The 15,080-nt window shown below is 46.0% G+C and overlaps 1 protein-coding gene across 1 annotated transcript in view; it reads left to right on the top strand.

Moving 5' to 3' along the window:
- The first annotated feature begins 3,405 nt into the window (after nucleotides 1-3,405).
- greb1l (GREB1 like retinoic acid receptor coactivator) overlaps nucleotides 3,406-15,080 on the top strand; it is a 46,926-nt gene continuing 35,251 nt past the window's right edge. Inside the window, exon 1 of the mRNA XM_049012252.1 lies at nucleotides 3,406-3,662. The gene's annotated coding sequence lies outside the window, so the exon portion shown is untranslated. The remainder of the gene's footprint in view (nucleotides 3,663-15,080) is intronic.

The raw sequence follows: 15,080 nt of genomic DNA, 5'->3' as shown, positions 1-15,080 counted from the left end.
AATGTCAAAAAAACAGACTTTTTTCACATTGCAGGAGATGTAATCCATACACACACACATATACACAGCACCCTGTTAGAGCACACATGCACACACACACACACACACATACACACACAAACACATACACAGCACCCTTTTAGAACACACACACACATATCGCCCAGTTTGAGAATACACGTAGCGCCTTCCAGCTCAGCTCTCTCTTCGCCACAGCAAAACGGTACAGCACTCACATTACTGCCGACGCTACACTGATCCTTCTGTGGAACAATAGACCCCGTACCCCATACTCCTAAAGCCCCCCTCCCCACAGGACCCCCAAGGGACACGATCGTATGCCTTTTCCAAATCCACAAAGCACATGTACACTGGTTGGGCAAACTCCCATGAACCCTCCAGTATCCTTGTGAGGGTGAAGAGATGGTCCAGTGTTCGGTGACCAGGACGGAATCCACATTGTTCCTCCTAGATCCGAGGTTCGACCAATGGATGGACCCTCCTCTCTAGTACCCCAGCATAGACCTCCCCAGGGAGGCTGAGGAGTGTGATCCCCTAAAGCTGGAACACATCCTCTGTTCCCCTCCCTTAAAAACTGGGACCACCACCCCAGTCTGCCAATCCAAAGGCACTGTCCCCAACGTCCATGCGATGTTGAAGAGGCGTGTCAGTCAAGACAGCCCAACAACATCAAGAGCTTTCAAAAACTCAGGGGAAATCTCATCCACCCCCCAGAGCCTTAGCACTGAAGAGTTTTTTGACTACTTCAGCTTTAGAGATGAGTAAGTTCCCCTTTGAGTCTTCCAGCTGTACTTCCTCCAAGGGAGGCATATCAGTAGAATTCAGGAGGTCCTTGAAATATTTTTTCCATCACCTGACTAGATTCCCTGTTGAGGTCAACAGGTCCCCATCCCTGCTTCAAACAGCATGGGGTAAAGCACTGCTTCGACGCTTTGCCAGAACCTTTTCGAGACCGACCGAAAGTCCTTCTCTATAGCCTCACCAAACTCTTCTCACACTGGGGTTTTTACTTCAGCAACTAGCAAAGCAGCTTTCTGATACCTGTCAGCTGCTTCAGGACTTGTTCTTCAGCCTGACAGCTCCCTTTATCTCTGGTGTCCTCCGCCGGGTCTGGGAATTGCCGCCACGACAGGCACCAACTACCTTACAGTCACAGCTCTGCACTGCTGCCTCAGCGATGGAGTCTTGGAACATGGCCCATTCAGGATCAATGTCCCCTGGCTCTCTCGGGAGCTAAGAGAAGTTCTGCCGGAGGAGTGAGTTAAAGACGTCCCGGACAGAGCTCTCAGCCAGCACACCCTCGCTATAAATTCTGGTTCACCAGGTCTATCCGGCATCTTCCCATGCCATCGGATCCAACACCCCACCAGGTAGTGATCAGTGTATTGCACTGCACTGATCGGTGGATCAGTGGCTCAGCTCCTCTCTTCACCTAAGTGCCCAAACCATGCGGACACATACATGATAATACAATTACAAAATCAATCATCGCACTGTGTGCTAGGGAGCTCTGATGCCAAGTGCACTTATGGACACCGTTATATTCAGACATGGTATTCATTACAGACAAAGTGTGATTAACAGAGTCCAATAACTGATCACCGCACGGGTTCTGATTGGGCGGGCCACTCCTCCCAATCACACCCTTCCTGGTTTCACTGTCAGATATCCCTACGAAGAGCAGATACGTTGGACTGGTCCATATGTACAGACAACAGTCAGAGCCCTTCCCCAGACTCGAAGTCAAAGGGAAGCGACCCTCTCGTTCACCATGGTAAACTCCAACACACTGGCACCAAACCGGGGGGCTAGAAGCAGACCCACACCTGCCCAGCTCCACTCAACATGGGCAACTCCAAAGTGGAGTAGAATCCAGCCCCTGCTCCAGGATTCTGGCTCCAGAGCCCGAGCCATGCATTGAGGTGAGCCGCACTATATCTAGTCGGTATCTGTTTGATTCCCGCTCCACCTCAGATTCCCTTCCCACCATAGAGGTTTAATTCCATGTGCCGAGAGCCAGTTTTATTAACCAACAATTGGTCCTTCGAGGCCCCAGCCTTTGACTGCCACCCGATCTACACTGCGTCTGACCCCCACAGCTCCCCCTGCAGGTGGTGGGCCCACCTATGAGCTGCAGCCCCGGGCCTAGCTCCAGGTCGAGGTCTCAGTCTCCCCAATCCAAGCGCGGTAACGTCCTCCTTGATTATTAAAAAGAACGTGTTTATTTAGCATTTAGTGTAATTACTGTTTGTGACCAACAGGGGTCGCAAGCGGATGCACGGTTTGAGTTGAGGTACACACCGCCGCTCTTTATTTACAATGGAATAATTTCTAATAATTACACCATGGAGTGTTGCCCATCAAGAGTTACATGGTATAAGCGAATCCTAGATTGACATTAAGAAATGTTTTAATACATACATTAGGCTACTGCTTTAGCCGTCAGTCAATTTGTGAAAAATAACGGGAAGATTCCGTCTCCATGCTTTTTGTAAGTAAAGAGCGGGATTGTTGTTTCTCTGCCCCCGAACAAATGCATATTGGAGTTGGTGCTAAAGACCGCGGCTGATGAAGAGTAAATAAAAATTGAAAGTCAAAAAGCGTCGACCTCCTTCAGACGACAGTGGGCGCTGTATCTCCGTCAGGCTCATTTCCATGGAAATAAATAGCATCTGGCCTGGGCTCTCCGAGTTCTGCGGTGAAATCTGCATAGAGGAGAAAAAATATTACATATATATACTATTTATACGGTCTGTTAATTGGAGGGTGGAGAAATTAAGCCAAATTAAATATTAAGGACTTCACGTCCCTCCCACTACCGGTTACTGCGCCTTTTCGGCTCTATGATACCAGGAATAGTCTTCGGTTACGCTGGCCGTTATAAGCGTTTGTAAGACGGGCGATCGCCCATTTATTAACAAAAAGACGCATTAGAACAAATATAGATATAGCCTCCTTTTCTTTGAAGAAATAAAACAAGTATAAATCAAAATGAAAAGAAGCTTTTCTTACTCAATGAATATTAAAGTGTTCTCACGGCATTCTGATATTTCTTTATGGATAGTAACGTTTCCAAGCACTGAAAAAGTTACACTAATCTGGAAAATGTATTGGATTATTAATACAGATGTTTACAGCAATTAGTGTTTATTGTATGGTACTCTGTACATATTGGGTATTACGTGTGTAACGACGAGAGCGTTATTCCTGGTCGTTTTTTTAATGGAAATGTAATTGCTAATTTCTTCATCTTCATTTGTATGTGATTTCAGTTTTTTAATCGATAAAAGTAGCCTAATGTAATATATTGACATGCAACAGGCATGTGCTCCATGTGCGGCGCGGCGCGTGAGCTGGGTGCCTGTGACGTCAGGTGAACCCCCACCAGCAGATCCCAGACGGGTGACAGCGGCGGAAAGGAGCCCGCAGCTTCGTGACCTGCCCTTTACTTCCATGCAAAAGAGCCTGACACATGTGAGCTGCTTTGACACGGTATTGCGAAAGAGCGACGCGGCACGATCAGGTCCGAAGGGGGAGTGAGCGTCGCGTGAGAGTGAGTGTAGCGTGAGCCCGGCTCTGCTGCACGGCCATCCGGACGCCGCTTTGGAACTTCGCCCTGCAAGCCGAAAGCCTTTCTTACAGTAAGTGTGCGCAGAATGACTGTAGTATTTTTGTGAACATCCAGAGTTCCCAGAGTGGTTGTTTTATTTGGCTCTTTTAAGTATTATTTGTTCCAAAAAACTCCGGATGTTATCATTGCTGTATTAGTTTTCCATCTAAAAATTACTATCAAACGTGCATAATTTGGGTTCGATGTTCGTGTGTTTCAGCCGCCGTTTTCCGAGTTCTTCGCACGGGTAATAAGTAGCCAAAGTTATGCTGTACTCTCTCTCGAATCCATCCGTAATTGTTGAGGCATTAGAGTGAAGCAGGGTTTATATATATATTGCTTTAATTTGGGGGGGGGGATCAGCTGCGGTGCGTAAACTAATTTTAAGCCTGAGATCCAAGATGAATTTATGTAAATTTTATTTACATCCACACATCCATCAATCTCCCGACCGCTTAACCTGATCGGGGTTGCGAGGCTTAATGATAATTACGGCCGTAATTGCTGTAACGCTATAATTATTTATATCACATGATTTTATGCTCAAATATTTCTACAGCTATTGTAATTTTATATTAGCTACAGTTAAACTCTATAAGTAAAGCCAGTTGAAAAGAGAATGCAGATACGGCGCATCAATTACACGAGTTTTTCTTTAAAGATGTCCAGATTTCCACTGAGCTTTTTAAAATGCGATTTTAGGCCGAAATATTGGCAGCAGTTGATCCGTCGGTTTGGGTTACCCGTAATATCGCTATTGTACCAGCAGTGAGTTAATCAGAGGAGTTCAGCTGTTAAAGCACCTATTTAAAGCCACTGATAAGGACCGATGATTTCCACATCTTGTTAAAATGTAACTTATTTTGTCTAAAGCATCCTGCCCCATACTGGCTGGAGTCCTTGGGCTATCTTCAAAAGCCAATATATACTATATACTAACTATATATATATATATATATATATATATATATATATATATATATATATATATATATATATATATATATATATATATATATACTAACTGATACTGTATTTCATAAACATTACCAGATACCGTACGATATTTAAGGTTTCTAATGCATATTTCTATATTTAAACGAGACGACAAAATCACTTTGTAAAGTTCTGTCCTATATTCTACAGATCATGTGCAGTATAATAGATCTATTATAATAAAAGTATTAAAACAATACTCTGAAATCATGGAGTATATTTATATTTGTGTATGATTGTATCACATGTTATGGTGAATTCTTTAGACATTTCTATTTCTAGCATTGTGGAAGCATTTTATTCATCCCCCGTAATACTTCTTTTAAAGGCAAACACAGGAATTACACTGTTTAATATTTTTTAAACGTCACTTATTCTAAGCATTCGAAGTGTTAAAAACCTAAAATGGCAGCTGATTCGTGCATCGGTCACTTTGTAATACTGTTGTTGCCCATTCTACATTTGCCTTTAAAAAAAAAAAAAAAAAACAATTGCTGGTTTATGATCGAAAAAGGTCAGATTCTGCATGCAAATACCACATTTTTTAAATCCTTAAAACATACCTGATCAGACCTGCTTAAGTAATACAGCACTAGCATTACAAAATTTAAGAAAAATGTATGTTTTTATGCTAATATTGTAGATCCAAAATAAATGGCTGTTTTTTCCAATCTATGCAATTTATAGCTATTTGCTCCCATAAATAGTTATGAGCAAAAGATGCGCAAGAATCCAGGATTTTCAGAATCAAGTGTCTTCTGACGTTTTTCCACTGCTGAGTTGTACTGGCAAAGTCCAAGGAAAGCTTGTGTTTTTAAGACCCTTTTCATAATAATCTGTGATCCTGTAGTGCTTGTTGTTCCTTTTTGTTTTTTATGATCTTTTATTCCTGTTTGAAAGTTAAGTCATGAGATTCTTAGGTGCTGCCAAACTAACCATCCAATAGTCCTGTCTTGTTTTCTTTTTATAATTAGTATTTTATTTTTCTTGGCCTGTCATTGTTACACTCTGGGCCACTACTTAATGGAAAAATGTATAAACCTGTCCTGGTTCAGTTTGGTCCATTTAAAATGGAATGCATGTGCTGTTGAGTTCATCTGTGAGTTTGTGGGGCTACCTGTGAGTGTATGGGGCCGCCTGTGACTATGTGAGCTTGCCTGTAAGTCTGTAGGGTTGCCTGTTAATTTGTGAGCTTGCCTGAGAGTTTGTGAGGTCACCTGTGAGATTGTGGGGCTGCCTGTTAGCCTGTGAGTTGCCTGTGAGTCTGTGAGCTTGCCTGTGAGTCTGTGAGCTTGCCTATGAGTCTGTGAGTTGCCTGTGAGTCTGTGAGCTTGCCTATGAGTCTGTGAGCTTGCCTGTGAGTCTGTGAGCTTGCCTGTGAGTCTGTGAGCTTGCCTATGAGTCTGTGAGTTGCCCGTGAGTCTGTGAGCTTGCCTGTGAGTCTGTGAGCTTGCCTGTGAGTCTGTGAGCTTGCCTGTGAGTCGGTGGGATCGCTTATTAGTTTGTGAGTTGCCTGTGATGTCGGCAGCAGCGTGACGAGTTCAGTCCCCTCCCAGCCAAGCAGCCGCGCTTAGGGAACAGCTAGTGCCCGGGTCCTGGCGGCTCTCGGATTTAACAGCAGGCTCACAGTGTTCATGAGTAGGCCACCGTCCTCTGGGGAGCTGGGCCTTCTTCTCCCCAATGTGTCCTCAGATGGCTGGCAGATGTCCCGGTATCTTCAGGTCTCCTTAGCTCCTCCCATTTCTCCAAGCATGAGGGTTTTTAATGAAAAGTCTAGTGAACTATAAGGTCAAACATAAGCTGTTATATGCGGACGTGTGTGAAAATTAATGCGAGCATCTATATGTCTGTGCATGGTTTATATGCATGGGTATATTGAAGTGTATTGTTTCTTGAAGGTTGTTTGCTGATGGTCTGTTTACTATACTCATTTTAATGACTTCTGGGTCAGTCTGGGTCTTTTCTACATTTCCTTTTCTGTCCATAATAGCACTAACATTAGATCTTGTACTCCACATTATTTTCCCATTTCAAATCCTGATTTTCAATATTAACCCAAACTATACTCTCCCAACAATTATCCTGAGTGTAACTGCACGATGATTGAAAGATACTTAGCATAATAGATTAAAAAAATTTTGCATTACAAATGTTTTTTTTTCTGTAAATGAGATGTGAATTTAAATGCAGCAATGAGTTTTTTTGTTGCCTTTGTTTACGTGAAATCAGGTTGTTTGTGTCCCGGGGACACATTTCACCAGCCAGCAGATTTTTGAGTGGAAATTATACTTTGAGATCTGCTTTTGGATGGGAGTTTTACAATGTGTTGACCTTATTACTTTCGAAAGCAGTAGATCTTCATATTTCAGGTGGGGTATGGATTTTGTCCCCCTGAACTGGGCCTGTGTTACACATCTATCATTACAGTGGTACTGTACAGATGCTATGTTCTAGAATCCATTGGAAACCACTTGAGAATTCTACTAGAAACTGGAATTTCCACAAGGACTGGTTAGGTGTGCATTACTCCAAACCGGTCTCCCAAGCAGATCTTTATCTGGATGGTCTTGTTCTCCGGAGCAGAAAGGGCCGCTCTCTGCTCTCGTCTCTGTCTCTCCTCAATCGTGCCCCTGCGCATCCCCCATCCCCCGCAGTCCCGGCCTCTGCATCTCGGGTGGCTGCAGGACGCAGGACGGGCTTGAACAAAAGAACCAAGCATGTGCAACTCTCCTGGAAAACTTGGCTTTGGAAGCCAGCAAGGCAACCTTATCACGTACCCCAACCACCAACGCTGAAGGTGCCTTTTCTAGTCGGAGGATAAGTGGCATTTGAAAGGGTTTCGAGGTTTTTTTTGTTTTTAGGCTGGTGAGTGGGCCTGTGTGGTCTAAGCGTGTGCAGTAACGTCTCACTCAGGGGTTTGTGAGATCTGGGGCCCTCAAGTTGTGGCCATCTGTCCCCTAAGGGGACGGCCTCCTAAGGGGGAGGGGGGGGGGGCATTGTTCTTGGCCAACAATTGGGAGTTTAATCTGAGAGAGATAAGTATAGCCCTGTGATCAGAAGTACTGGTGGACAGGTTCCTCAGCGTAGCCTTGAAGGAGACTCCACTCCTTCTCTTCTCTCTCTGACTGGCTTGTCTTTGTGCGGCTTTGTAGGCCAAGCTGCCCTACTGACTATTGTGACTGGGCTCATTCACGCGCCGCCTCCGCATTCAGGCGTCCGCTGACCACTTGTTCTGTTTAAACGGGGCTTTTGAAGCTGCCTTGCTTTGAAACGTCTTTATAAATATTTTTTCCTGAATGCCCCCCACCCCCCACCTCTTCCTTCTCCCCCCACGGCTGCCAGAGCAGGCGGATTTTCTCCCGAGTCAAGCGGAAGACGAGTCGTCAGCTACGCCGATCTCCCTGCTCTGTTTCCTTGGTGATTCGGCAGGTAGTTGCGAGGGTTAAGCGTCAGTAGTTGCGCCTTTACCAACTAAAATATTCTGCTGTTTTCTAAATTGCTTCATTTTTGTAACAACGAGTCAGTGGGGATGCAGGGATTTGAAATGCCAAAGCAATCAGGTTAGGAAAGACGGCCACGTATATGTCATTCTGTATATTGCTATAATTGAACAGTGACCTGTATTCTCAGCTTCTCGCACCATACTGTGAGAAACTCTATGAAATTGAATTTTCTACCTAAAACTTTCCTTTATTCACCTATTAGAATCGCCACTATTAAGTCAGTCCGAGCATCTCTTTGGTCTGCAACAAAGACCACAACTGGAACATCTTGGCAATGCTAGCAGAAGGATGTGCTGGTTGACCTGAACCCACCTTGTTGGTGCACGACGTCCCTATTCAACGTTTCTGTCCTTTTGAATCCCCGGACTTGGTTGCTAGGGTTGGAATCTCTGGTTGCCGTTGCTAAGGTACCCAGCTGGCATGTTGAAAGTACCCAACTGGTACATTAAGTTGAAGTGCTTCACTCAAGGTCATGGACACATTTAGATGCAGTGTTTTTGTCCATTTCCTGAGGAGCTGCTTTGGAGCAGCGGGAGCCCGGAGATGTGACCCAGCCTCGGCTTTGGTGAGGGCCAGGGTGCCTCAATCGGTGACCATCTTCCGGCTTCCTTTGTTTTAGGGACAGAAATCTCCTAGGATGCACAGAGGACTGAGCTGCTGTTCTTGGTTTTGTTTTTATTTCCAGCTGTTGCCAGGGAAACAATTGAATCACGGGCCTTAATTTCATTGGGTGGCTCAGACTTAACAATATTCCCCTCCAGTCTTTGTGTGTGTCTCTCTCTCTCATTATCTGTTTCGCCAAGGTGAAACAGCACAGCTAATATTGACAAAATGAGCAAACATGCATGTGCTCGGATGGCTCAGATGCTGCGTTAACAAAGGAGATCCCAGTAATCCCAGTGCTAGGCCTCATGCATATTTGGTTATTAGGTACAAATTAGGCTTCACATTGGCCGACACACTCTGAAAGCGCACGGAGGCCCTTAATGAAAGATTGATGCCTTTTTATGGACTGAGAAGCACCTTTAATGGATGGCAGGGCGAATGGCTTGTGCAGTATCAACCAGATCGAGAGGCGTTTTGACTTCCTGGACTTCCATCTGTGGCGGAGGGATCAATCTGTTAAGAATAAGCAGGAGAGTATTAACGGGCTGCGTCTGGATGATTGATTGGCCAGATTGTTTAAGAAGACAATTTATCCATAAAATCCATGAAAGGAAGTTAAAGAATATATATTGTAAGATAGCACATTTTAAATACATCTTTTCTTTAAATGTTTTGAAGAAATAGTATTTTACAAGAGTCTAAAGCCATTTACCAAAATATTGGCAAATGAAAACGTATTAAAGGGCTGTAATATTAGAGATTGTTCTAGAACTGGAATTGTCAGCCTGTCCATACATAGAAAAATGTGTATTGTGATCAACCTGCCCGTCAGAATTCGCCACAATGTTGATCCCGGTTCTAGAACCCAATACGAAAGCTCAGTGTGTCCTGGTTTTCACTACTTTAACTTCACTACTACTAATTTAATTTCCCGTACAGCCTCCAATTTAACAGGTCAAAACTGTCCGTAGTCATTTTGTAAATAGTCTTTGTAGAAGGTCATAGCTGAAGAGTTACATAAGTGCTGAATTTAGAAGGGAGGCACTGCAGCCAACGGGAAGATAGCTGAGAAATTCACAATAAAGTTTTACACTGTTGCACTTTCTTCAACAGTCAGAGGTTGGTGATGAATGGTGTCTGTCCTCCATTTTGAGCTGGGGGGGACACAAGGGTCAGGGCTGTGGGCAGATGGCAGCAGAAATAAAAACCCACCTTTGCCAAAGAACCCCCCCCCACCAGCACTACCATTGTTTTGACAACATCTGACTGAAATCTGGCTCATCTCTTTTAAAGGCACAGTCTCCCAGGCCTGTGATTTCCCTCCATTCGGAGGTTCCATTCAGTTCGGTCATGCAGAGCAATGCTAGATAAACAGGCACAGTGCAGCTCTTTGTATTGTTCTCTCACCATTGTGTCAGTGAAGGCCTGCTTTATTGGAATAGTTCAGTGAAGGCCTGCTTTACTGGAATAGTTCAATGAAGGCCTGCTTTACTGGAATAGTTCAGTGAAGGCCTGCTTTACTGGAGTAGTTCAGTGAAGGCCTGCTTTACTGGAATAGTTCAGCGAAGGCCTGCTTTACTGGAATAGTTCAGTGAAGGACTGCTTTACTGGAATAGTTCAGTGAAGGCCTGCTTCATTGGAATAGTTTAATTATATTTATTCTACATATTATTCCTGTCACCTTTTGAAGAAACTTATATGAAAGGGTTAGGGTTAGATGTCCCTGATGTTTTGGTGTTTTCCTATAAAACAGTTACAGAGCATCATTACAGAAGCTAGGATAAGGTTATCCGAGGCACGTCTCTCTCATTTTTGAGTGTGCAGAGGAGCACACCTTCTGTGTCTTACGAGATTGTTGAGGCATAAGCTGAGAATATGACACATCAGATTTGTTTGACTGTGAAGCCTGAAGCCCCTCCCTTAGCCTTAGCCTTGCTGCAGCCCCTCCCGCTGCTCCTGTGCCCCAGCAGAAAAGGCCAGGAGCAGCTGTAGAAATGGCCACACGGAGAGTGACACCCCGACCCCCCCCCCCCGCTTCATCCGACCCCGGCGGTCAGGGTACTTAACCCGGAGGTGCCGTGCGGCAAGCGACCTCGGACACCCCTGAGGTCACGTTCACGGGCGCGTCCTGAAGGGGAGATCATGAACACACTGCCGCAAAGCATGCTGGGAGCCGGGTAAACACCAGACGCAGCTCCACACCATAGGCGCGATTGTCTACGGGCTTGTAGAGGACCTGAGCGTCCAATCCCACCCCAACTGCCCCACTACACACAGACTGTATTTACGAGAACCTGCTTAGTCTGGATTTTTCGGTATTTACTTTTTTAGTTCTCCGCCCTCCCCAAAAACAACAAATACTTAGTAAGACTAAGCTAATTAGAAGAGCCATTCGGCTCTAAGTCGCTCGGCGCCCGGGATTACTTTGGCCAGCAAATGATGGTATTCTGCAACAACCGGGAAGTCCTTATTGTGTCTTCAGTGCAGGAAAGAGACAATATTCAAGGCGGGGGGGGGGGGGGTATTTGATCTGTCTGTGAGCCTGTAACGTCACTCTGCAGAGCTGGCAGGTCACCGGCTGTAGGAGGAGCCCAAATGTTCCAGTTTTACCTGTATGCCTAAACCCTGGGAGGGGGGGGCAGGGACGGGGGCCAATGCTCAAACTCACTTGCCTAGTGGCTATGCTGTTCTGCTCAGATGGGACAGTTATTTATGGGGAGCTGAACCGGCCTTTCTGGCTAAAGTCGACTGGGGAGGAGATACTGGTGATGGCGGGGTTGACGTGATGCAGCGTCTCTCGCTGTCCCGCCTCCCTCACCGTCCCGCCAGTAATTTCCCACTTCTTGTCTTTGATGACCCACAAAGAAGCGCCTGCGACTCATCTGGGCTAGCCGGGAGCGGGAGTGAAAGAGTGAGCGGGATTGAGTGGGAGTGAGACAGAGAGTGAGCGGGATTGAGTGGGAGTGAGACAGAGAGTGAGTGGGAGTGAAGAGAGAGTGAGCAGGGTTGAGTGGGAGTGGAGAGAGAGTTAGTGGGAGTGGAGAGGGAGTGAGCAAGATCGAGCGGAAGTGAGCGGGATCGAGTGGGAGTGAGACAGAGAGTGAGTTGGATCGAGCGAGAGAGAGTGAGAGCGTGTGGTCCTGTGTATTTTATTTCTTATTGCATATACAGGCACTCCGAATGGCCATTCATAACTTGAAATGTTCGGAAGTCGTTATTCAACATCATTTTAAGGATATACGCAAGTACAAAGAACTAGGATGCTGGGAGTTCGCACGCTAGTCGCGGCCAGAAGTCGTACTAGGAGGAATTGGAGCACAGAAAAGTAAAATTGATGTTGCGGACAGATATGGGAGCATAATGAACACAATTTGGACTTACAGTCCTCTGAAAGTTCATAAGTTGAAAGTTCGTAAGTAGAGGAGTGTCTGCATATGTTTTCAGGAAATAATCGTTCTATACTGTTAGGTCACATTGCAGTGTTTCTGCGGTGAAACAAGAGCCATATGTTTACTTCTATTTCAGCTTCTTTTGTCACAGGGTTTCTGTAATTATTAAAGATATGGAACAAACCATTAAGCAAGGGGAAGCCATTTATCCATCCATCCATCCATTTTCCAAACCGCTTATCCTATTGGGTCGCGGGGGGTCCGGAGCCTATCCCGGAAGCAACGGGCATGAGGCAGGGAACAACCCAGGATGGGGGGCCAGCCCATCGCAGGGCACACTCACACACCATTCACTCACACATGCACACCTACGGGCAATTCAGCAACTCCAATTAGCCTCAGCATGTTTTTGGACTGTGGGGGGAAACCGGAGTACCCGGAGGAAACCCCACGACGACACGGGGAGAACATGCAAACTCCGCACACATGTGACCCAGGCGGAGACTTGAACCCGGGTCCCAGAGGTGTGAGGCGACAGTGCTAACCACTGCACCACCATGCCGCCCCGGAAGCCATTTATTTAATTTCTTATTAACTGTTTAATTTTTATTTATTTACAGCAGACAGATTTTGACAAAAAGAAATTTTAATTCAATGCAAAAGCGACGTGGCTTTTTATACGCTTTATTTTATACTGTAATAATTACCATGAGAAACAACACGATTTTCTGGACCTTTCCGGAAGATGGAGGCCATCTCTTCCAAGGCGCTGTTGTGTTTTCATGTATCTGTATAAAGAAACGGTGACATTTTTAACCATGGTGGAGTTGTCTGGGTCATTTGGTCAGAAGAAAGGAGGATATAAAACTATGTCAGGCTGTTTGGGTTAGTGGTACTGTATGGGCCACTCCAGGGTCATCCTATTGGAGCCCCTGTTTTATTCTCCCACCCCCTGTCCTAATTTAGACACTGGAGTCCTGTGACCCCCTGCCCTTTCTGTCCATTCAGCCATTTTGTGGGGGCCACACCTCGGCTCCGCGGCACTTTACGAGGGGTCCCAGTTTCCATGGTGATCTGGTGGGAGTGGGGTTGCTTAGCTCTTTCAGATTTACCTTCATAAAAAAGGTCCGGGATGCTAAGGCTAACTAACGCCATTTCCATGGCTGCCGCTGTTTCTTCAGGTTCCTATAAGAAACACTTCAGATAGTGACCGCCGTAATGTTGGGATAAGTCTGTATGTTTTCGCAGCGTCATCTTCGAGATCTGAGGTTTGATACGGACTGCACAAGTCCGCTGACCCCTGACCTTTGAAATGGCATTTTCCCACTGAGGGCGATCCGAAAGCCTAGCTAGAACAGTCGAGTCACATGACCTACAGGTCACATGATCACATCATTGTGCCTTGAATGATTGCCCTAGTCATGAACTTGACTCTGAGTTTTTACTGGTTTCATCTTCCTCATGCCCTTACATATTATATCAATCTGTTCCACTTTCTATTTAATAACGTAACAGTCATTCAGGTACGCTATGTCAAACTGCATTTATTATTTATTGTGTTTTCGCTGTGAAAGTTATATCCTTGTCTTCTGCCATACGCCACCTGGCATGGATGGATGGATTGTTTTTCATATCATATCTGTTTGCACCTTTGTGTCCCTCTGAACTACCTGCTCTTGTTGCCATTTTAAGAAAAGATCGTGGATTTTTATTCGTTTTATTATCGTTCATGTTTCCTCATTATTTGCATAGCAGGCAGAGTAGATGGTGCAGATTTTGCATTAAAGCTCATCAAAGACAGAAACTTCAACCATCACACGTGGGTACAACAGCCGTTCCCTTACTGGGTACGAACTGGCGTTATTTAATCCAGGGCCTCTATGTGGCTGGTGGCATTGCATTATTGGACACAGTTGTGGGCTCAGAAGGTGGGATCACAAGATACCGACGAGACCTTGAAATAGGGAGATGCGTAGGAATGACTGAGTTGTACCCCTTATTGGAAAAACATGCAGCCTTTACCACCTCAGCGTTAACCGGTGACCCTGGTCTCCATGAGCCGCGGGGCTCTCTGGGCCCGCTGATGACAGACGTACTTCCTGTCATGTGATCCGCTATCTTCTGATGCTAACGCAGGGGGGTGAGCCGCCTTATCACATGAGATTGGGGTCGGTAGCCTCCCCCAAGGGTGATGTGTGCCCATGCATATGTGTGTGTGTGTGTGTGTGGCTGTGAGTATGGGCTGTGGGGGTGGGTCTTGGAGGAAGGACCGTTCCCCAGACTAAACGGATGACCCTTATCTCCGCTTAGCCTGGCCATCCATCAGGAAGTACGTCAGGGAACAAAGGCAGGGTGGGCGGGGCCAGGTCGGTGCCCGGGGGGGGTCACGTGACACACTGAGGAATGGGATTCCGATCCCGGTCAGCGCTCTTTAGCGTGGCGGGCCTGTCTCCCTGCTCCAGCCCACCTGAGGGAAACAGGGCCAGGGAGCATCACAAAGGCTCACTATTGTGACCCCCCTCGGAATACCCCCCCCCCGCCCCCCCCCCAAACAGGCAAGGCGGCTCTTCAATCACCACAGACCTGAAAGCCCCCTTTTCGTCGCTCTTCTTTCATTTCCCCTTGAATGATTTACAAAAGGACCCCGGTAAATGACTGTTATAGACCAGTAATCCATTTTGGCCCAAACCGACTCACCGAAAACACTTTTTTGTATCGCCGGTGCCGCACTTCCTGTCCCGGAGCAGACAAAGAGAGCCCCTTTCCCACGGCCTGTGCACTCTGCCTTTGATAGCGCTGCCGGTTTGTGTGAAATGAACGGATTTTGGCATTTCGGGAAAACTGAGTCAGGATGAGTCTTTTGGTGTGCTATACTTCATATCGCAGCACATCTCCCAAGCCAGCGTGTGCCTGCTCTATAGATACTTCATATCGCAGCACATCTTCCAAGCCAGC

This window comes from Brienomyrus brachyistius, chromosome 4 (assembly GCF_023856365.1).
Source record: "Brienomyrus brachyistius isolate T26 chromosome 4, BBRACH_0.4, whole genome shotgun sequence".
In the NCBI taxonomy this organism is placed as follows: Eukaryota; Metazoa; Chordata; class Actinopteri; order Osteoglossiformes; family Mormyridae; genus Brienomyrus; species Brienomyrus brachyistius.
This window is presented reverse-complemented; position numbering and strand designations above follow the sequence as displayed.